General features: G+C 35.6%; 2 pseudogenes; both read left to right on the forward strand.

Moving 5' to 3' along the window:
• Positions 1-3,577: 3,577 nt before the first annotated feature.
• On the forward strand, positions 3,578-4,492 carry LOC138080185 (olfactory receptor 4P4-like; annotated as a pseudogene).
• A 12,616-nt stretch (positions 4,493-17,108) lies between these two features.
• LOC138080186 (olfactory receptor 4P4-like) lies at positions 17,109-18,078 on the forward strand (annotated as a pseudogene).
• Positions 18,079-25,628: the final 7,550 nt, after the last annotated feature.

Raw genomic sequence — 25,628 nt, forward strand, 5'->3', positions numbered from 1 at the left:
TAAAGAAATTATATCTGTAATCAAAAGACCAGATCACATCCCTGTGGAAAAAATTCATACTTCTCTGTGAGTTCAGGATGGATTCAGGGGTACCTAACTCTTGGTTTCCCTTGCAAAACAGCAGAGCTTCTCCCAGAAAAACAATCCTGAATATATTTGCAGAGAATTAATGTAGCTTTGTTTGCATCATGGGTTTGTAGTCTCCCATTTCATTTCAGGTTTATATGATTGAAAAAGGTTAGCACAGTGCTTACCAAAAGTGGAGAATGTACCCAGCAGATATTTTCCAGAAGAGCTGGAAACTAACCTGAAGACAACTCAAAATTGTCCTGATGTTTTTGCTTGTATTAGGCTAATAGCATATTATTTGCCTTTTGTTCTCCTTAACTGTTATTGTAAGGTTATACATTTAATTGTGGTATAGCGATAAGAGTACATGCTTTGGTGATGTTTAGCCTTAATTATATATTGCAGGCTGAATTGGAGTAGGGGAAGTAACATTAAAATTTTGAAATGTTTAGGTTGTCTATGACTTTTGAGCATCTAATCTACAGAGATCAAATGATGATTTTCCTAAAATAAATTAGACTGATTGAAATTGGTAAAGCTAAGTCAATGGTAGGGAAAGGAATCCTGTCTAGTTGTTATGCAGTAGGTACCATACTAGGAAGCTTCACATTATAATTTTATGTACTTCTCAATATTCTCTTTAAGAATGTATCGATATTATAATTGCACATATAAGGATCCTGAAGTTTAGACAGATTAAACATCTTTCGCAAAGAATCTCAAAAGAGTACACTTTGTTCTTGTTATAAGTTCTTAATAACAATTTTATGGAAAACAAAATATTTAAAATAATTTTGGAGAGTAAAATTGGTAGTATCTAAGCTTATGCAGGATGACAGTTGTTTGTCTTCCACTAATTCAGAAATAAATATTTGACACAATGGTACCATTTATTCAAACCCTAATATTGAAAAATTGGGTAATAAATTGGCCAGGCATAAGGATCTACTATTTCATCTAATGGCAAATATGCGTGTGTTGAAAGCCTATAAGGGCCTGACAATCTTGATGGAATTTACTATTATATATGGAGTTTGAATCAATGTGATTAGTTCTCTTTATTTTACACTCCTCACCTTTTCTAATTATTTTGCTGTTGTCTTTCTTAAAAACTATTTATACTTGCATAAATGTAATATATGAGTTTAATGTTTTGAAAATTTTTCTTCAGTCAAAGAAAGGTTAATTTTTTCATGATTATAATTTTATCCCCTCAATTTATTCATTAGATTAATTTTGTTATTGCCAGAATCTGTAGAAATACTTAATTGATAGTTCACCATAATTTCCTTAACAACATTCAATCAACAGTAAATAGCTAATCCTTTAACTGTACAAATTGGGACACTGAAAACTACGGTGGTCAAATTGTAGGCAAGATGTTGCAAATGGGTTTGAAATCATAAATGCTAATCTACATCTTAATTCTTTTAACTTCATAGATGTATTTTTAGAGTGACCTAGCGTATCACCTGTAATCTATATTGCAAAGAATTTGAAATATAGATTCAAATAATTCCCCCACTGCTCTCCTTTGTGATTCCTTGTCTGCTCTGTTTCCATCCAGAAGAGGTATCAGCAATCTAAATGTAAACCAGATTATTTCTATGAGCTCCTGTTTATCAGCTTTCTGATTTGGGAAATTGATTCAGTTACTTTTTCTCAGATTCTTTTGTAATGGAATAAAGGGATCATGTTCCCATGATTAAGCCATTCTAATAACTAGGCTCCTTCTTTAATAGTTGTCTTCATATCAGTGTACTTAAATTTATTAAAAACATGTTTTTATTTTATTGCTTATAATAGACATAACTTATAACTATAATTGTGACATTTTTTAAATGAACCACACAACATGAATACATGCTATTTAACTACCATGATCACTGAAAAATCTGAGGAAGAGATCTGCTGTCATTTTGTTTAAAATGGAGATTAGCAAAGAGAAATGTTAAGGATATCATATGACTATATCAAAAACTCCTTCCTCATGGAATCAAATAGATTAAACTAAAATGATACCAACTGTGTTTTATTGTCTTATCTATTCACTAGTTAAAATCACTTTAATTATTACCAGTAATATAGCTACACAGTGTGGTTAATGATGAATTTGTTAATTTCTACATAACTCTACAACAAAAAAATATATATTTTAAAAACATGTCTTTGATGGCTGGATATGGTCTTCACACCTGATCTAGGAGTAAGGTAGGAAGACCTTCTGGGTTTACCAGGGTGGAGAGCAGCATTTAGATGAGTTCTACTGTATGTAGTGCATATTTTTCCACTCCTGTATACTTTATGTCTTAAAAATCATGCAGAAATATGATGCAAGCAGATTCATGAATCAATCCCTCATTTGTACAACACATAATAGTCGAACACTTACTGACCATAAAGTATGCTTTATCATTTTATAACATCATCTTTTACTGAATTTCAGTGATTAAACACTAAAATATAAATATATAAAACACATAAAAGGTGCAGAAATTAAACATACCTATGTAATTATGAGCAATTTTCTTTTTCCTTTACTTATTAAACCACTAATTTTTAACAACTGTACAGTTTACTACAAAAGCAGTGACTTTAACACTTAAAGGTTAAATAGAAAAGATGCATATATTTTACAGGTATTTTTAGGATGTCAATCATTGACAGCCTTCCAGTGTTTGTGATCATGTATTCTAGTTATTTGACTTTTAAGATTGATTTGACTTATAAGACTTATTTGACTTATAAGATTATGTTTCTTTCACTAGTGGGAAAGAAATCAGCTATTTTGCAAATAAATTGTCCACTCAAGCACTTCAAAATTCAGAAAAAGATGTCATAAATTTGTTTATGCACTTATACATGAAGAAAATGCAGGGGGTAGCCAACATCCTGTTGGAGAAAGAAACATTATATTAAAAAAAAAAACTGTATCACGTACAAAAACATACATGCTTAATATATCAATATGTCACTTACCCAGAAATGAGTAAATAAATATTCATTTTTCCCTAAATATTATGCTGTTGCTGCTTAAACAATTCAGATGTGTCCAACTCTGTGTGACCCTATGGACTACAGCCTGCGAGGTAGGAAATAGTGATATGTTAATCATTAAATTCAAAAACTGAGGAATACTGAAGAGAATACATATTTAATTCCATCAATAGAATAGAATATTTTGATACAAAAGGAAGCTGTGGGGCAAAAATGTCTATAATTTCCCATAATAAATACAGTAAATACCTTATGAATTTGCTTCAATGATATGTTAATGGTTATAATTTTATAGTAAACTTGCTATAATTTTACTGTAAGTGTTTCATCCAAATGCATGTGCTGATTTTTCTTTCAGGTACTTAACAATTTTTGCATACTGCTGCTGCTGCTGCTGCTAAGTCACTTCAGTCCTGTCCGGCTCTGTGCGACCCCATAGATGGCAGCCCACCAGGCTCTCCTGCCCCTGGGATTCTCCAGGCAAGAACATAATACACATTAAATTTGCCATATGGAAAATCAGAGAAATGTATCAGAATTCATTTTTGTGGGGCTTTCCTCTGACCAAAATATACAGATTTTTTGCTTTGTTTTCTTGTTATTCTGTTATGTTGCCCTGTTGGTGGGAAATCTTCTGATCCTTGTCTCCATCCGATGCAGTGTCCTTTTTCACCAACCAATGTACTATTGCCTCAGCCACTTATCCTTCATGGACATCTGCTATACCTCTTGTGTTATCAGTGACCTGCTCCTGGGAAGGAAAACCATCTCTTATGGTAACTGCATGTTCAGGTCTTTTCCTTGCACTTCTTAGGAATGACTGAAATCTGCATCCTTACAATCATGGCCTTTGATCACTGGGTTGCCATCTGCAAGCCTCTCCACTACATGATTACCATGAACAGGAAAAGGTGCAATATCCTCATCCTGGCAGCTTGGGCTGGTGGGGCTGTCCATGCCTTTTCTCTGTTCTCTGTGACAATCAGTTTGGCCTTCTGTGGCCCCAGTGAAATTGACCACTACTATTGTGACATTTTTCCTTTATTAAAAGTTGCCTGTACTGATACCTATGTCACTGGTGTCCTTGCAGTTGCCAATTCAGAAATGGTTGCCTTAGTAACCTTTGTTCTCTTGTTTGGGTCCTATGTCATTATATTATTCACCTTAAGAAACCATTCAGCTGAAGAAAGGCACAAAGCCCTGTTTACTTGTGGGTCTCACATCACTGTGGTTGTCTTATTTTTTGGTCTTTCAATCTTTGCCTATTTAAGACCCCCTAAAACTTTCCCTGAGGACAAATTTTTTTCTCTCTTTTATATCATCATTGTTTCTATGTTCAATCCCTTAATCTACTCTCTGAGAAACACAGATGAAAAAGGCTATTAGAAAAGTTTGTTCTCAAGATATTTTCAGAGGGAAAACATAATTGATTTCTTCTACTTGATCAGTCCTGTGTTTTCATTGGAAGGACTGAAACTCCAATACTTTGGCCACATGATGTGAAGAGCTGACTGATTTGAAAAGATGCTGATGCTGAGAAAGATTGAGGGCAGAAGGAGAAGGGGATGACAGAGGATCAGATGGTTGGATGGCATCACCGACTCAATGGACCTGGGTTTGGGTGGATTCTGGGAGTTGGTGATGGACAGGGAGGACTGGCGTGCTGCAGTTCATGGGGTCATAAATAGTCGGACACGACTGAGTGACTGAACAGAACTGAACTCTATATGTTAAAAACTTTATGCAAGAGTAAACGGGGGCTTGGAATCATAGCGTTCTATGGCTTTGAGAATGATCTGAACTCAAATTGTCTACTCTATAAATGTCAGCGGTGGTGAGATGAAGAAATATAAGTGTCAATTTCTCTAACCCATAGTGAACCATGAGGCTAAAGAGAATTTTCATAATCATTCACATGTAAACTTGGGGACAAGTCAAGTTGCTGATATTCTCTGGACATGGGGAAAATTAAGAAAATTTAAGTTCATAAAGCTCTTCTCTGGTGGCTCAGCAGTAAGAATCCATCTTCAATACAGGAGACACAGGTTCGTATCCCTGGGTTGGGAAGATTCCCTGGAAAAGAAAATGGCAACCCACTCAAATATTCTTGCCTGGGAAATTGCATGAACAGAGGAGCCTGGTGGGCTGCAGTCCTTGGGGTTGGAAGAGTCAGGCCCAATTGAGTGACTAAACCACCACAAGTTCATAAAGGAGACATTATTTTTCAGTATTGAGCTCTGTTTGGTGAAATAGTTAGAAATTAAAGAAAGTGGAGAAAACCACTAGACCATTCAGGTATGACCTAAATCAAATCCCTTATGACTATATAGTGGAAGTGAGACACTGATTTCAGGGACTAGATCTGACAGACAGAGTGCCTGATGAACTATGGACGGAGGTTCATGACATTGTACAGGAGACAGGAATCAAGACCATCACCAAGAAAAAGAAACACAAAAAGCAAAATGGCTGTCTGAGGAGGCCTACAAATAGCTGTGAAAAGAAGGGAAATGAAAAGCAACGGAGAAAAGGAAAGATATAAACATCTAAATGCAGAGTTCCAAAGAATAACAAGGAGAAATAAGAAACCCTTCTTCAGCAATCATCACAAAGAAATAGAGGAAAACAACAGAATGGAAAGACTAGAGATCTCCTCAAGAAAACTAGAGATACCAAGGGAACATTTCAGGCAAAGATGGGCTCAATAAAGGACAGAAATGGTATGAACCTAACAGAAACAGACAATATTAAGAAGAGGTGGCAAGAATACACAGAAGAACTGTACAAAAAAATCTTCATGACCAAGATAATCACGATGATCTGACCACTCACCTACAGCCAGACATCCTGGAATGTGAAGTCAAGTGGGCCTTAGGAAGCATCACTATGAACAAAGCTAGCATAGGTGATGGAATTCCAGTTGAGCTATTTCAAATCCTGAAAGATGATGCTGTGAAAGTGCTGCACTCAATATGTCAGCAAATTTGGAAAACTCATCAGTGACTACAGGACTGGAAAAAGTCAGTTTTCATTCCAATCCCAAATAAAGGCAATACCAAAGAATGTTAAAACTACCACACAATTGCACTCATCTCACACGCTAGTGAGTTAATGCTCAAAATTCTCCAAACCAGGCTTCAGCAATACACTAGCCGTGAACTTCCAGATGTTCAAGCTAATCTTAGAAAATGCAGAGGAACAAAAAATCAAATTGCCACCATCCACTGGATCATCGAAAAAGCAAAGAGTTCCAGAAAAATGCCTATTTCTGTTTTATTGACTATGCCAAAGCCTTTGACTGTGTTGATCACAATATACTGTGGAAAATTCTGAAAGAGATGGGAATACCAGACCATCTGACCTGCCGCTTGAGAAACGCATATGCAGGTCAGGAAGCAACAGTTAGAACTGGACATGGAACAGCAGACTGGTTCCAAATAGGAAAAGGAGTATGTCAAAGCTGTATATTGTCACCCTGCTTATTTAACTTCTATGCAGAGTACGTCATGAGAAATGCTGGACTGGAAGAAACACAAGCTGGAATCAAGGTTGCAGAGAGAAACATCAATAACCTCAAATATGCAGATGCTGCTGCTACTGCTGCTAAGTTGCTTCAGTCATGTCTGACTCTGTGCAACCCCGTAGATGGCAGCCCGCCAGGCTCTGCCGTCCCTGGAATTCTTCAGACAAGAACACTGGAGTGGCTTGCTATTTCCTTCTCCAATGCATGAAAGTGAAAATTGAAGGTGAAGTCGATCAGTCGTGTCAAACTCTTCGCGACCCCATGGACTGCAGCCTACTAGGCTTCTCCATCCATGGGATTTTCCAGGCAAGAGTACTGTAGTGGGTTGCCAGTGCTTTCCCTGCAGATATGCAGATGACACCACCCTTATGGCATAAACTGAAGAAGAACTAAAGAGCCTCTTGATGAAGGCAAAAGAGGAGAATGAAAAAATTGGCTTAAAACTCAACATCCAGAAAACTAAGATCATGGTACCCGGTCTCATCACTTCCTGGCAAACAGATGGGGAAACAGTGGAAATAGTTGCTGACTTTATTTTGGGGGGCTCCAAAATCACTGCAGATGGTGACTGCAGCCATGAAATTAAAGGCGCTTACTCTTGGAAGGAAAGTTATGACCAACCTAGACAGCATATTAAAAAACAGAGACATTACTTTGTCAACAAAGGTCCGTCTAATCAAGGCTATGTTTTTTCCATTGGTCATGTATGGATGTGAGAGTTGGACTATAAAGAGAGCTGAGCACCAAACAGTTGATGCAGCATTTGAACTGTGGTGTTGGAGAAGACTCTTGAGAGTCCCTTGGACTGCAAAGCGATCCAACCAGTCCATCCTAAAGGGGATCAGTCCTGGGTGTTCATTGGAAGGACTGATGTTGAAGCTGAAACTCCAATATTTTGGACACCTAATGGGAAGAGCTCACTCATTTGAAAAGACCCTGGTGCTGGGAAAGACTGAGGGTAGGAGGAGTAGGGGATAACTGAGGATGAGATGACTGGATGGCATCACCAACTCAATGGACATGGGTTTGGGTGGACTCCGGGAGTTGGTGATGGACAGGGAGGCCTGGTGTGCTGCATCCCATGGGATCGCAAAGAGTCGGACACAACTGAACTTCAGTTCAGTTTACTCAGTTGTGCCCAACCCTTTGAGACCCCATGACTGCAGCCCACTGGGCTTCCCTGTCCATCAGCAACTCCCAGAGCTTACTCAAACTCATTTCCATCACATTGGTGATGCCATCCAACCATCTCATCCTCTGTCATCCTCTTATTATCACTAATTATTTGTTTGTTTTGTTTCCTTCTGGGTTTTTCTCCACTTCCCAAAACTGTTCCCAAGCACACAGTTTCTCAGCAAGTTCACAGCCCCAGGACAAACGTGCCCGTCACCTTGCTGCACCATCAGACCCTAGTGGAGCAGACATTTGCATCCCAGGCCTTGTGCCTGCCTGTCCATGACAAGGCTCCAACACATTTGCTCTATCGAGCATTCACCAGTCAACATCTTCCAGCCTAGGTCCAAATTGTCGTTGTTTTTTTCCTAGTTTCTTCTCTAAAATTTATACACACCTCAGACCACAGACACCCTGTATCCAGCTTGTTCTCTGTACTCATTCTCTGCATATGCTCTGGCCTACCTTAGCCTTTCTACTCTCTAGAGACACTTCCTGCTTGTTCTGTGATGGTGGCAGTTCTGGCTGCAGCTACATCAACATGTGCTCCAATTTTGAATTGCACCAATGCTGACTCCCAATTTTGAGGAGAGATCTTCTCTACATTCATTCATTAGTTATTAATCCTCAATCTTAGGTTACTTTCAACACTTCTAATGGCATATCATAAATTGAACATATTTAAACTGCACAATTTGATCAGTTTTGACAAATGTGTAGTCCTCCGAAACCATCCCCACAATCAAAATAATGAGAGTGTCTATCACTCCAAAGAGTTTCCTTGTGCCCAATGTAGCCCTCCTTCTTGTGCTTTACTGGACTCCTTTTCTCTGGTAACTGTTGATTTGCTTTCTGTCTCTATAGATTAGTTTGCATTCTCTAGATATTTATATATATTTAATCATATAGTATAAATTCTGTTTGCTAGTTTCTTTCATAATAATGATTTAAAGATTAATCCATATTGTTGCATGCATCAGTTGTTCATCCCTTTTGATTGATGAGGAAATGAATGCAAATCCCATGAATGCAAATTTTACAATTTGTTTCTTCTCTATGTTCTTAATAGGCATTTGGGTTAGGTCCAGTTTTTTCCTATTACAAATAACGCTATGTTCATTCATGTACAAGTTACTGATTTGGGATATAGTCTTGAAAGGTAAATATGTAGGAGCAAAATGGCTGGTCTTATGCACACTTAATATTTTAGGAAACTGCAAGCTACTTTGGAAAAGTGAGTGATTGTACCAGTTTACCTCCCCACAAGAAGTTTAAGAGTGTTCAAGATGCTCTTCAGTACTTGATATGTCACTTTTCTAAATTTTAGCTGTTATTAGAGTGGTGAACTGCCTTCTCATTATGGCTTTAATTTGTATTCATAGATGACTAATGCTGTTAAGCAAATTTTTACCCACTAATTTGACATTCAAATATCTTTTTTGGTGAAGTGTCTTTTCAAATCATCTGCTAATTTTTAAAATTTTTATCCAGATTGTTGAAATTTTAGGCATAACATTGCTTATATTATTTACTTATTACCTTTTTAATATCTGTTTATTTATAGTGCTATCATATCAGTTTTAGAATATTTCTCAAATAACTGATTTTGCTTTCATTTTCTCTCTATTGTATTTTTCTGGTGCTTTATTTTTATTGATTTTTCACTCTGATCTTTATTTCTTTGTCTAATTTTAAGAGGGAAATTGAGGACAAATGTGAGAATATTTTTCTTTTTCATTATAGTTGTTTGCTGCAACAAATTTCCCTATAATTAATGCTTTACCAGCATTGCATAGACTTTGTTGCATTTTGTTTTTATTTTAATTTATAGAAATCTACTTTGTAATCTCCTTTTGATTTCTTCTTTACCCTTGAGGTCCATTTGTACAGATGATTCTGAGTGTATACACCCTGCAGGACTAAAACTACTGAATGGAAAGTGCTCAATAGTAATGGGAATAAAAATACATATATTTTGTTGGTTTCTAACTTCATTAAGCTATTTAAAACTTCAATAAACAAATGTGGAGCCTATTCCAACCTATGAATAACAGGAATTTTGTTTTAAATTTTAATTATTTTGACAATTTTCTTTTAAAAAAAATATTTATTTACTTTCATTTTTGGCCACACCATGAAACTTGTGGGATCTTAGTTCTCCGACCAGGGACTGAACCCCTGTCTTCTGCATTGGTAGCACAGAGTCTTAACCAGTGAACTGCCAGGGAAGTCCCACAGATTATTCTTTTTCCTTTGTCTCTCACACCCCAACGCTTCATTGCAGCCATGGCACTGCATTGTTGTTTGTTGCTGTCGCTGGTCCCAGAAAGTAGTGAAGTGACAGATGATTGATTAAATTGTTAACTGACTCATAGGTATCTTCTGTTGTTTTTGTTCATAAAAAATGTTGGGACTCTGAATATCTCTTTCTGATTTTCCTCTAACCTCTTTTCTTCTTTGGTCTGGAGACAGAGGTCTTCTTCAAAGCAAACTCGGTGCTCCCAAAGGATTACCTAGGTTCCTTTCTGTTCTTCACAGGAGGAAATTAGACAGAACTGGCAGAATTTACTGAGCTTTTTTGGATCTGAATAACAGTACTGACCTCTAGAGACACTGCCCAGAACTTCGCTAACACAAAAAGTTAAATACATTTATATTCTGAGAATTCCCAGAAGGCTGTGAAATATAATCTTGGACAACTGATTAGCGTTCCTTGGTTAGAATATTTAAGGAATGCTTTTGGGAAAACAATTTATTTAACTTTCTAAGTCAAAATATTCTTATGGCTTCTTCTCAGGTTATGTTTGGTTCATGTAGAACAAGTTTCTTTCAGGCACAGGCATCAAAGAGATGACTCTGAGGGCATGGATGTGAGTGCTGCTTTAGCAGATATTTGAAAAAATATTCTTGTTTACTCTTTAGTATAAGCAGGTGTTGGTGAGTCATCAGCATTTAAAATCCTAGATCATCTTCTTGTGGAATGAACAAATGTTTCTCTGTGAACACAGGATAGTTTTCAGGGGTATTCAAACCACCACTCACTCTGTATAACAGTAGGATTTTTCTTCCTGAAAATCCAAGCAATATTTGAAGATATTTTTAGAGAATTGATCTAGATTTGTCTGAATCACTGCTTTATAGACTTACATTTAATTTTAAGTCTATACGTAAATGCTAGTGAATGGTTAGCAAACTGTGTAAATGAAGGCGTTGGGGGGGGGCAGTTGTGTGACCAACACATTTTCCTGAATAAGTTAAAACTAACTTGAAGACCATCTGCAAATTACGTGCAGGTAATCATCTTTACAGTATTTGTTTTAGGCTCACCAGCTCTATTTGGCATTAATTGTGTTACTTTAAGGGTATATATTCTGATGTGATATATAAAACATTTTAGCAAGGGTTAAAATGAGTTTTGTTTTGATACTATATTACAAACAGCATGTGTGCTTTGGATAATACATTTAAAAATGATGAAATTTTCAGTTTTTCAGTGATCCTCCAAACTCTAATATTTGAAGAAATTCCTATTTTTTTAAATATCAGTTGCCTATAATTGTCTAGATTCATCAGACTCAGGTTAAGCAAATGTATGGTTAGCCACAGGGTAATTTATATATATATATATATATATATATATGAAACATATCCTACTTCACTTCCTGAAGAATAGTTTCACAACACTGATAGTACCTCATGAAGGGTAAATAGGATAGTTAAGCAGTACTACAGCAGGTGCAAATTAACTTTTTAACTTAATATTGGTGGCATGAAATAACAGTCTACTTACTTCAAATTAAATATCAAAAAACTTTGCAGGGAGGAAGTGAGATAGCCAGGTTGAGTTTATTTTTTCAACAGAAATTCAACTTGGGTTTTGTTTGGGTTTCATTTATTTCAAGTGATTTCATTGAAATGTATGTCTATGCCTTTATTCAACGAAAGAAGAATGTAAAGAAAAGATACAGCATTGTTATGTATGGATTTTGTTTTATAAACTCATGTGTTCTTCTCTCATTGTTTGCTGGAAAGATGTGTTTATATCACAGGTGTAGTTGTTGAAATTCAAGTTTAAAGTACATTGTGTTATACAACCAAGAACAACTTGTGTGAATGAATAAATCCAAAACAGTTCTTTTTATACTGAAGATTTCATTGTAAATAGTAAAATAAAGGAGAAAGCAATGGCATCCCACTCCAGTACTCTTGCCTGGAAAATCCGACAGATGGAGGAGCCTGGTAGGGTGCAGTCCATGGGGTCGCTAAGAGTCGGACACAACTGAGCGACTTCACTTTCACTTTTCACTTTCATGCATTGGAGAAGGAAATGGCAACCCACTCCAGTGTTCTTGCCTGGAGAATCCCAGGGACGGGGCAGCCTAATGGGCTGCCGTCTATGGGGTCGCACAGAGACGGACACCACTGAAGAGACTTAGCAGCAGCAGCAGCAGCAGTAGCAAAATAAAGTAAAACATATAAAGCATCAAGAATAAGATGTGACAATCGCCCAGATTCATAAAGGATGATTAATTATCCAATCTAAACTGGACGGTCTTTTTAGGTTTAAATGTCCTCTTCTATATAAAGCATAAATATAAAAAACTGAAACAAAAAAGTAACTAACTTTCAGTTTACATTATTTCACTTGATATTAAACATCTGAATATCAGAAACATCTAGGTGACCAATATCCTCTCTGTAGCCATCAGAAGTTTACCAATGCTTGGATAAAAGTGGTTTTTCCTCCATTTTATTTTGGTATCTTCATCATATCTAATTTTGACCTTATCGCTTTTGCATCTCACTTGATTTTTGACTTAATAATGTTTTCTTTTCTTCACTTATGTGTTCAATGTCTTAACCTTCATGAAGGTCATTATTCTACTAGTGCCTTCAAGAAAGCTGATAACCTATTTTTATAAGATCAAAACATTAATATCTGTAGTGTTTAGATTGAAAGCTTGATGTTATGAAATGATTTTAAATCACAGACGTGCTACACCATGCATCTCTTCTTATAATTATCATAGTATGTTTTATAGTGATCTGGGAGTCTGTCATCTTTCATGAGATGAAAGTAACGATAATTCTTTTACTGCTATCTTTTATATGTGCCCCTTTCCTGTGGAAAGCAATGATATACATAGTAAGACCTGGAAGATCTAGTTTATAAATGCTGCGGTTTACTGGTTCTGTAGTTTGGGATATTCACTTATTTTATTTTAATAAATTCATTTGATACTGAAAATAATATTTGGATTAGATGAGTACTTTTACTCTTATGCTGCATAAAACTAGACATTTATTTTCAATAAATTTTAAGTCACTTTAGTTCCTTGTACTTTCAGTCAAAGGAATGCAATATAATATTTTTTCATAAATTAGTTAATTGCAATTGAGGTGATACATTTAAAGATATAACAAAACTAAATTTTATGGAGTTTATGGTATAAATTGACATTTTGTGGAATATAGGGTATAAATGGTACATAATTTAAAATATACAACCCTATTGTCTTCATGTTAATAAAAAGGAGACTATGGATATAATCTTCATGTTTAAAACGGTGTCTTAGGGATATAATGGCACAATATGATTGTTAATACTTGCCCCTTTTAATGTAGGCAAAGATATTGAGCTAAAATTGAAAAAAAGAATTATTCTCAACATATTTTGCAATGTGATTTAAAGCCATGTCTGTTTATCAGCTAAGATAATATTAAATATCACTAGCAATACAGCTACACAATTTGGAAAATAGTAAACATGTTAACCTATTCATTTTGTTACATTGAAAATTTTGTAATAAAAGATTTGTATAAAAAGAAAAAAAAAATCAATATCTATAAATTCATAGGTTTTTTTTGACCAAAACAAAATAAAACAGATGTCAAAAAAAAAAAAAAAATTGCCTATGGAGCCCAGCATGGCTACTACATCTGACAGAGGAGTCAGGTAAACAACTACCTGCATGCTACCTAATTCCTCATGAGTGACTGGAATGAAACTGAGAAGTGTGTGTTCTCAGTAGTACATTCTTTTGTCACCTTAGTGTTAAGTCCTACCTTGATCAAAAAGAATATACTACATGCAAATCTATTAAAAAGCCATGCAACAGAAAACAACTGAGCACTTCTTGACCACACAGTTTGCCTTACATTTACATTCAGGTGACTAAATTTTCAGATTTTTGCTGTCCATAATTTATTCTAGCAGAGAGCACAAGTACCAAATTTAAATTATTTGTTAATTTCAATTATTGTATCTCTTTATTTGCGCTGTTAATTTTAACGACTATAAAATTCACCTTAAACATTATTTTACATTAAATTTAAATATGAAATATAATTTTCTTTTTTAAAATACCAACCACTGACAATTTTTGCTCTATTTTCAAATAATATCCGTCTTATAAAATAGCTAGCAAGATTGGTTTCCAAAGTTCAATATGCAATACTTACTCTACCTTCACTCTTCTATTTCAAGGGACAACACATAATCCTAATAACACAGCTCAGAATTTAGGTGACTTTTATTATATGTACTGTATTCTATGATCATATGACTACAGACAAGTCCAGGAAAGTGTTCTATATCATGGTAGGGGAATGGAGCATCATGTAATTTAAAAAAAAAATTACCTTTCTGAAGGACACATTTGAAAATTATGTTAAAAAATGTCCTTTATTAAATTGTATTACTAGCACTGTTGTTTAAGTGTTAAAAGTAAGAATGGTATAATTTATCTGTGGGAAATAGTTCAGATATTCATGACATTCAATGAGATTACATCCCAATAAATTCATCATAACATGAAAATACAAGTTGAAAATGAATTGAATACAAAACTGGTTTTAGAAAAGGCAGAGGAGCCAGAGATCAAATTGCCCAACATCCGCTGGATCATAGAAAAAGCAAGAGTGTTCCAGAAAAACGTCTATTTCTGCTTTATTGATTATACCGAAGCCTTTGACTGTGTGGATCACAATAAACTGTGGAAAATTCTTAAAGAGATGGGAATACCAGACCATCTGACCTGTCTCTTGAGAAACCTGTGGCAGGTCAAGAAGCAACAGTTAGAACTGGAGATGGAACAACAGACTGGTTCCACATAGGAAAAGGAGTACGTCAAGGCTGTATATTGTCACCCTGCTTATTTAACTTCTATGCAAAGTACATCATGAGAAACGCTGGACTGGAAGAAACACAAGCAGGAATCCAGATTGCCAGGAGAAATATCAATAACCTCAGATATGCAGATGACACCACCCTTATGGCAGAAAGTGAAGAGGAGCTAAAAAGCCTCTTGATGAAAGTGAAAGAGGAGAGTGAAAAAGTTGGCTTAAAGCTCAACATTCAGAAAATGAAGATCATGGCATCCGGTCCCATCACTTCATGGAAAATAGATGGGGAAACAGTGGAAACAGTGTCAGACTTTATTTTTTGAACTCCAAAATCACTGCAGATGGAGATTGCAGCCATGAAATTTAAAGACGCTTACTCCTTGGAAGAAAAGTTATGACCAACCTAGATAGCATATTCAAAAGCAGAGACATTACTTAGCCGACTAAGGTCCGTCTAGTCAACGCTATGGTTTTTCCAGTAGTCACGTATAGATGTGAGAGTTGGATGCTGAAGAAAGCTGAGTGCTGAACAATTGATGCTTTTGAACTGTGGTGTTAGAGAAGACTCTTGAGAGTGCCTTGGACAGCAAGGAGATCCAACCAATCCATCCTAAAGGAGATCAGTCCTGGGTGTTCATTGGAAGGACTGATGTTGAAGCTGAAACCAATGCTTTGGCCACCTCATATGAAGAGTTGACTCATTGGAAAATACCCTGATGCTGGGAAGGACTAGGGACAGGAGGAGAAGGGGATGAAAGAGGATGAGATGGTTGGATGGCATCACCGACTCAATGGACATGGGTTTGGGTAGACTCCAGGAGTTGGTGATGGATAGGGAGGCCTGGCATGCTGCAATTCATGGGTTCACAAGGAGTCAGACATGATTGAGCGACTGAACTGAACTGAACGTACTGGACATCATAGTTTAGTCCAGCTTATCTTAAACATACTCAGAATACTAACATTAGCCTGCAATTGAGCAAAATCATCTCTAATACTTTTACTACCTATTGCAGACAGCCAACCCACTGGAACAGTCTCTTATGCTGGGAAAGATTGAAGGCAAGAGAAGAAGGGGAAAACAGAAGATGAGATGGTCAGATGACATCAGTGACTCCATGGAAATGAGTTTGAGGAAACTCAGGGAGATAGTGAAAGACAGGGGAGCCTGGAGTGCTGAAGTTCATGGGGGTCCTAATGAGTTGGACATGACTTAGCGATTGAACAACAACAATAATCTAACACAAAGCCTATTTTTAACAAACTAACACAAAGGCTATTTCTAACACAAAGTCTATTTCTAACACAAAGCCTATCTCATGTAAGTTATTGAATACTCCACTAAAAGTGAAAAACAGAATGGCTGTCTGGTACGGAATGGTTGTAATTGCGTCAGTTCTTTGCCTGTGTGATCACCAGGCTGCCTGAAGGCTATTATGGCTCAGTGCTCAGACCCAACATTATAACACAGTATCATAATCACCTATAGCTAGATCAAGGAGAAAATCAAAATTCAAGTACAGTTTCTTCTTGATGCTTACTATTCTCATACTATCATAAAGTCAATAAAGTTGCAACATGAACCACCATGAATCAAGGAATGTCTGTAATGCCTGTTCTGTACTGTAAACCATGTGCTCAGTCGACTTACTGCACACCCATGGATTCACAGCCCACTAGGTTCTTATTTTTAAAATATGAATTTATTTATTTTAATTGGAAGTTAATTACTTTAAAATATTGTATTGGTTTTGCCATACATCAACATGAATTTGCCACAGGTATACACGTGTTCCCTGTCCTGAACACCCAATTTTCCAGGCAAGAAGTCTGCATTAGGTTACCATTTCCTACTACAGGGGATATTCTCGACCCAAGGATCAAACCCATGTCTCTTGTGTCTTCTGCATTGGCAGATGGGTTCTTTACCTGTAGAGCCACCTGGAAAGCCTAAACAATTATATTTTGAAAATTTAATAAAATTTATTTTTATTATTACCAATATAATAAAATATTTGAAAACAATACTGAAGAAATGAGCTATGATTCCTAAGAAAATATAATATCATTAATTTATTAACTAGCTTCAGTAATTTGTTAAAATTAACTTTAATGTCTTGTTAGCAGCTTTTATATGACTGTGATCATATTGTAAATATTTTCTTTCTCTCTTTTTTTTTTTTTTTCAGTTACTCAACTCTTTGCAGATAGCATACAATACATGGAAGGTCAGAGGAACATCTCAGAATTTATTTTTGGAGACTTCCCTGTAACAAAAACATACAAATATTTTGCTTTGTGTTCTTATTTTGTTACATTGCCATCTTGGTGGGAAACCTTCTGATCCTTGTCTCCATCTGATGCAGCCCTCTTTGTCACCAACCAATGTACTATTTCCTCAGCCACTTATCCTCTATGGACATCTGCTATACCTCTTGTGTGACACCCAAACTGATCAGTGACCTGCTCCTGGGAAGGAAAACCATCTCTTATGGTAACTGTATGTTATAGGTCTTTTCCTTGCACTTCTTAGGAATGACTGAAATGTGCATCCTTACAATCATGGCTTTTGATCACTGGGTTTCCATTTGCAAGCCTCTCCACTACATGATTACCGTGAACAAGAAAAGGTGCAATATTCTCATCCTGGCAGCTTGGGCTGGTGGGGCTGTCCATGCCTTTTCTCTGTTCTCTATGCTAATCAGTTTGGCCTACTGTGGCCCCAGTGAAATTGACCACTACTATTGTGACATTTTTCCTTTGTTGAAAGTTGCCTGTACTGATACCTATGTCACTGGGGTCCTTGTGGTTGCCAATTCAGGAATGGTTGCCTTAGTAACCTTTGTTCACTTGTTTGGGTCCTATGTCATTATATTATTCACCTTAAGAAATCGCTCAGCTGAAGGAAGACACAAAGCCCTGTTTACCTCTGGGTCTCACATCACTGTGGTTGTCTTACTTTTGGACCGTCAATCTTTATCTATTTAAGAATCCCTACCACTTTCCCTGAGGGCAAAATATTTTCTCTCTTTTATACTATAATTGCTCCTATGTTCAATCCCTTAATCTACACTCTGAGAAATACAGAGATGAAAAAGGCCATGAGAAGGGTTGGTACCAAAAGATGTTTCAGAAGAGAAGCATACTTAATTTCCCCAACTCAATGTGTTAAAACCTCTATGTGGAAGTAAAAGTGGACTTGAGAATCAGAGAACTCAATTAACTTTCAAATCAAAGAGCCCAAATTATTTACTCTATAAATGTCAGAGATGATGAGCTGAAAAATTATGACAAAAATGACAAATCTGTTGGTCACTCTGAGATTTGGTAGAGACTTATGTGATTAAAAATGTATTAGCTTAAAGAAACAGTTGCTATGTTATATAGAGTATGCAATTTTGAGCGTTAACTAAAAAAAAAAAAAATAATTTGGTTATGATATTTGTAGATGAAGACTAAATAGGAAATACCTAAATTTGCTTTCAAGTTAATTCTTTGAAGACGTATCTAACCTAACACTCTGCCTCAGGTAGTTTCACTGACTTATGTATGGTTTTAAGGCATCTTACATATTTTTTCATATATTAATTATTACATATAATCCATAAGGAAATAAAACAAAAACAAAACAGAGACAGAACTATGAAGGAAATAAACCTGTGCTCTGTACCTAAATCAAGAAATAGAGCACAGTAACCATCTCCAAAGTCCATCACCTGTTCCTTCCTGTCCTCACTGCTTCCTTCACCTAGGACTAGCTGCCCTTCTGACTTTTATAGGTACTATCCTCTCTGCCTGGTGTCGGTTATGGAGAGGACATGACCACTGCTAGAGCAATTAGATGGGCTTGGGCATCAGAAGTTCCTCATTTGTCCACCCATTCTTGAATTTGAGTTCTATTTATTGTCCAAATTTTTGCCTTTTTATACTGTTCATGGGGTTCGCAAGGCAAGAATGCTGAAGTGGTTTGCCATTCTATTTTCTGGTGGACCACATTTTGTCAGAACTCTCCTTCATGACTCGTCCATCTTGAGGGGTCGTGCATGGGATGGCTTATAGTTTCATTGAGTTAGACAAGGCTGTGATCCATGTGATCACTTTGTTTAGTCCATCCTAAAGGAAATCAGCCTTGAATATTCATTGGAAGGACTGATGCTAAAGCAGAAGCTCCAATAATCTGGCCACCTAATGTGAACAGTTGACTCACTGGAAAAGACTGATGCTGTATGATCTTTTTAATGTGTTGTTGGATTCTGATTGCTAGAATTTTATTGAGGATTTTTGCATCTATGTTCATCAGTGATATTGGCCTGTAGTTTTCTTTTTTTTGTAGTATCTTTGTCAGGTTTTGGTATTAGGGTGATGGTGGCCTCAGAATGAGTTTGGAAGTTTACATTCCTCTGCAATTTTCTGGAAGAGTTTGAGTAGGATAGGCGTTAGCTCTTCTCTAAATTTTTGGTAGAATTCAGCTGTGAAGCTGTCTGGACCTGGGCTTTTGTTTGCTGGAAGATTTCTGATTGCAGTTTCAATTTCCGTGCTTGTGATGGGTCTAAGATTTTCTATTTCTTCCTGGTTCAGTTTTGGAATATTGTACTTTTCTAAGAATTTGTCCATTTCTTCCACGTTCTCCATTTTATTGGCATATAATTGCTGATAGTAGTCTCTTATGATCCTTTGTATTTCTGTGTTGTCTGTTGTGATCTCTCCATTTTCATTTCTAATTTTATTGATTTGATTTTTCTCTCTTTGCTTCTTGATGAGTCTGGATAATGGTTTGTCAATTTTATTTATCCTTTCAAAGAGCCAGCTTTTGGCTTTGTTGATTTTTGCTATGGTCTCTTTTGTTTCTTTTACATTTATTTCTGCCCTAATTTTTAAGATTTCTTTCCTTCTACTAACTCTGGGGTTCTCCATTTCTTCCTTTTCTAGTTGCTTTAGGTGTAGAGTTAGGTTATTTATTTGACTTTTTCTTGTTTCTTGAGGTATGCCTGTATTGCTATGAACTTTCCTCTTAGCACTGCTTTTATAGTGTCCCACAGGTTTTGGGTTGTTGTGTTTTCATTTTCATTAGTTTCTATGCACATTTTGATTTCTTTTTTGATTTCTTCTGTGATTTGTTAGTTATTCAGACGTGTGTTGTTCAACCTCCATATGTTGGAATTTTAATAGTTTTTCTTCTGTAGTTGAGTTCTAATCTTAATGCATCATGGTCAGAAAAGATGGTTGGAATGATTTCGATTTTTTTTTTTTTAATTTATCAAGGTTAGATTTATGGCCCAGGATACAAGCAACTTATGCAACTCAATTCCAGAAAAATAAATGACCCAATCAAAAAATGGGCCAAAGAGCTAAATAGACATTTCTCCAAAGAAGACATATGGATGGCTAACAAACACATGAAAAGATGCTCAGCATCACTCATTATTAGAGAAATGCAAATGAAATCCACAATGAGGTACCACTTCACACCAGTCAGAATGGCTGCAATCCAAAAATCTGCAAGCAATAAATGCTGGAGAGGGTGTGGAGAAAAGGGAACCCTCCTACACTGTTGGTGGGAATGCAAACTAGTACAACCACTATGGAAAACAGTGTGGAGATTCCTTAAAAAATTGCAAATAGAACTGCCATATGACCCAGCAATCCCACTGCTGGGCATACACACCAAGGAAACCAGAATTGAAAGAGACACATGTAACCCCGATGTTCATCACAGCACTGTTTATAATAGCCAGGACATGGAAACAACCTAGATGTCCATTAGCAGATGAATGGATGAGAAAGTTGTGGCACATATACACAATGGAGTATTACTCAGCTGTTAAAAAGAATACATTTGAGGCAGTTCTGATGAGATGGATGAAACTGGAGCCAATTATACAGAGTGAAGTAAGCCAGAAAGAAAAACACCAATACAGTATACTAACACTTATATATGGAATTTAGAAAGATGGCAATGACGACCCTGTATGCAAGACAGCAAAAAAGACACAGATGTGTATAGCGGACTTTTGGACTCAGAGGGAGAGGGAGAGGGTGGGATGATTTGGGAGAATGGCATTGAAACATGTATACTATCATGTAAGAATCGAATCGCCAGTCTATGTCCGATGCAGGATACAGCGTGCTTGGGGCTGGTGCACAGGGATGACCCTGAGGGATGTTGTGGGGAGGGAGGTGGGAGCAGGGTTCATGTTTGGGATCGCATGTACACCCGTGGTGGATTCATGTCAATGTATGGCAAAACCAATACAGTATTGTAAAGTAAAATAAAGTAAAAATAAAAAAAAAATAAAAAAGAAAACCACCAAGTTATAAAATCTTACAATAAAATTAAGGCCATTTAAAAAAAAAAAAAAGGAAAAGACTAATGCTGGGAAAAATAGAAGGCAGGAGGAGAAGGGGATCACAGAGGACAAGATGGTTGGATGGCATCACCCACTCAATGGAAGTGATTTTGAGCAAGCTCTGGGAGATGGTGAAGGACAGGGAAACCTGGCTTGCTGTAGTCATGGGGCTGCAGAGTCAGACACAACTGAGCGACTAAACAACATCATCCCCATAGGTGGAGATGTTTTCAAGGATGCAGACTTGAGATAATAAAGTGTTATTGAGACCATCTGGACTGAATATGTGAATGAACCCAGGAAAGGCCTCTATATGATCTTAAATTTTCTGACATAAAGAGGCAAAGATCTGCTTGTCTTGTAGCCATCCATGACGAGCCCCCCATGTAAGTCCCCTTATTTAAAGTGCCACCTTCCAATCTGGAGTCGTCTGCCTCTTCTTTCAGTCTCTCACTGCCTCCTTAATGGGGGTCAGTTTGCCAAGCAACACCTGGAAATGTTAGGCAAATTATAAATTAACTTATCTCATTGATTTTACTCATAGGTAAATTTAGGAGACTTAGTGCCTTTCTCACTAGGACCATGTTAAGATGAAAGAGAACCTTTAGTATATGACACACAGTAAATCCTCACTATGCATTTGCTATTATTTATTTTGCTCATATAGCACATTGTAAGGCAACTGAATCTTCAGAAACACATGGGAAAGAAGGAAATAAGAAAAGAAAGGCATTTGGAAAAGATATGTTTGGGGAAAAATTAAAACATGTTCAACTGAAAAAATTTTATATTATTTTTGAAAGTTTTCAAAATTCGTAAAAATAATACCAAGCTTTATTAGTTTATAATTTTTTAGGAAATCAATACTTGAAAATAAAGTAAAACCCATTCTAACTCTCACAGGGAAGACAATCTTTTTCCAATAAGTTTTAGCTCAACTCACTGCTTAGCCATGTCCAACTCTTTGTGACCCCATGAATTGCAACCCACCAGGCTCCTCTGTCCATGGGATTTCCCAGGCAAAAATACTCAAATGGGTTGTCATTTCCTCCTCCAGAGGATCTTTCTGACTCTGAGAGTGAACCCTAGTACCAGAGCTGTCCTTTGTTTCTCACTCAGATTACAGAAATTGTGGAAAGGATAAGCCCCCTCAAGGCAAAAGCCCCACAGTGTTGTTTATATCAGAAAATTCTGAGTGAAATGCAAGGGAATTCAGTCACTGAGGCCCAGGAGAAATGAATATCTAATAACTGAGCTTCCTAAATCACACACAAAAGCTAATGGTGGTTTTCATACTATTTATAATACAGATTTGATATTCACATCAGTGGATCTGATGACTTGGATCTAGAGGAAATCCACCTGGTGAACTCATGATTCAGGAACATAAATCCAAACAACTTGCAAAAACTAGTATTCTGGAATAAGATATATATAGTTTTAAAATGTACACTTTATTTTTGTTTATTAGTTATAATTTGCTTTCAGACAGTGATAGGGAAATCATGTTTTGCTGAACAAGAGGAAAATAGTATTAAGACTTTGGTAGAAAATGGGCAAAGTAGTCATTAAAAAAACAAATGACTCACAGATTACCAAGAAAGTGAGAAAAAAACAAATCCAAAAGAAAAAGGAAATCCTTCCAGTACCCATTGTCATGATCCATGATCACCATCCTGACAAAAAAAGAAAGAAAAGATGGTTCAAGAATTAAGTTAACCAATACAATATTGTAAAGTAATTGACATCCAATTAAAATAAATAAATTTATATTAAAAAATTGTTTACCAAAGACTCTAGGCAGGCCACAAAAATCGAAAGGAGATATCTCAAAATTTGAGTCTGTTTACTTTATCTCTATGTACCTTGCTCTCCACTTCTGTTTCCTGTACTAAATGTGATGCTGATAACTTCAAGTGATTTGAATACTTTACATACTATTTTTAAAAAATGAAGTTATTTCAACAAATAGTTATTGATTATTGGTTAAATAAGCGGTATCTTGTAATCATTTAGGCTCCACACATTTGGGTAGGATCATGGAAAGGAGGAGATGTAACTTCCCACACATGTTCTTCCACTTCAATTGTTGTGAATCCATTCATATCATTTCCTTTCGGTCCTGCCATTCTTTCCTCATTCTGGTCATTCACCTACTGTTCAGAGTATTTCATTCCATGGTTTGAATTCACATTTCTCTCAACGTCATACATTAGCCATTCATACGAAAAAAAAAAAAAAAAGATTACGGAGATACAGCAAAGATAAAATCACTTGAAATATTTACTGAGCCTCTAATGCATACGGGCTGAATCACACCTCTTATCTAATTAATTCTCACAGTGAATATGGAGGTAGATATGCTCATCAACAAAGTGCATGTTTCATGAACTATGGTAACTATGTAACATTTTACCAAGTGGATTGCTAAGTAAGATATATGCTGTTTTAGCTCTTGACTCTACCACTTATTAAGACCATCTTGCACTAGTTTTTAATTTTCCTAAAACTTAATTTCCCCATTTGTAAGCTAAGTTTACTACTAATATTTATTTATTAGAGTTATAGAGATGATTGAAAAGTTTGTTTAGACAATGTTTAGAAGAATGTTAGGCACATGAAAATGTGAAATTGTAAACTAATAAAACATTATTAAACTGCTGTTAGTGTAATTAAATAACATATTGAGGCCATATATTCACTCTTAGCAAAGCCAGAATATAAATCCATGCAATTTCACCTCCTTGATTTTAATATTTTCCCAAACTTTACCTTTAATAATAGTGGAGAACCCCAGGGTTGTGTAAAATCTTAACTGAAGAATATTTTATTAAATTGTCAAGATTGTATTCAACATTTGGTATTTATGTCAAATTGAATTTAGACTGTTTCATTTGTTAACTTTTTTACTTTTTTCAAAGTTTCCATCTGTTTTAAAATTTGAATCTCATAATTCTCTGAATTATTTAGGGAAGAAGCTATTTCTCTACAATTTAGATACAGAAAAATGTTACAGGAAATATAGTTAAGAGTTCACACTTGAAACTGATGACTGTGTCAAAAATAAAAGTTAGAGATCTTTCCCCACTAAAATTGAGAAGCTAGAAATCTAAGCACTAGTTTAAGCATTGTGGGATACAGCTGTATGGAAAGTTAGCAAAAAATAAAACTATCAAGAAAGGAATTAAAGAAATGTTTGTGGCCTTGAGAATTGCGAAAATTTGAGATCAAACACATGTTTAACAAAACTGTTTGGTTAGAAAGTCAAATTTAATTAGAAGAAATATTAACACTGTATGAAATGGAGACAGTTGGCTTTGGTAAATTATTGTAAAAGCCTTAGTCTATTTATAGGCTTAATTTATTTATGTATAAACTAAAATGTTCCTGTTTAATTTAGGGGTGGGAAAAATTTTTCAGCTGGTTGTTTTTCCCCATGCCCATAATTAAAATAATGGCTTTGTTTATGTCTATTCAAATGAAAAAGTGATTGCTTCAAGTTGACCAAATCAGTATTTTGAATATCATTTTAGATTAACCATTATATAGGGGAGAGAGAGGGAGAGATGAGGAAATATTTCTATAATATAACTGGAGGCATGAAACCTTACTTTTCAATGGCTACACTGTAAACTAATTTTAAATCTTAAAATTTTACCATAGATATAATTTAATTGTGTTAAGGCTTCATTGAAAAGGACTTTTTCTTTTTGGATGTGACAGAATTAATTTTGTCTGTAAAAAAGAGTGATAAGCAGAGAATTTATAAATTAACTGATAAAATATAGCTACAAGATTAGGGCAGAAGACATGTAACAAACTTTAGAAAAGGTTTTAACTACTTATAATGTATTTTGGGATCCACATTGATAGTAAGGATGCTTGGAGTATGTAGTTACCAGTTCTTTTTTTCTTAAAAAAAATTTTTTTTCAAAATTTTAATTGGAGGCTAATTACTAGTTCTATGTAATATATGCCATTATTATTGAGACACAAACTACATTCTTAGAGACTATGGTCAACCCCAAGTGAATTGTTTGTATTTCCATATGTCAAATCCATATTAAATCCATATGATTTAACAGATTGTTTATGAAGTGTTTCAAGCTACCTGTATTCATTTTTTAAATATTTTCTATAAGCTTTGAATTAAAATTCCTCCTATTTAGAACTAGAGGATTTGTCTAGTATACCTCAACATTTTCTTCCAGTTTAAAATAATTGTATGGCTTTAAAACTTAAATTTCTATATGAAAGTTATATTTAGTTAACTTTATTATTGACAGCCTCACTGGTAACACAAGAATACATATAATAAAAATATCAATTAATACTTCAATGGCTAATAAAACAATGACTATTAATTTGAGTGTTTTGTGACAAAATATAAAATA

This window comes from Capricornis sumatraensis, chromosome 5 (genome assembly GCF_032405125.1).
Source record: "Capricornis sumatraensis isolate serow.1 chromosome 5, serow.2, whole genome shotgun sequence".
Lineage (NCBI taxonomy): Eukaryota > Metazoa > Chordata > Mammalia > Artiodactyla > Bovidae > Capricornis > Capricornis sumatraensis.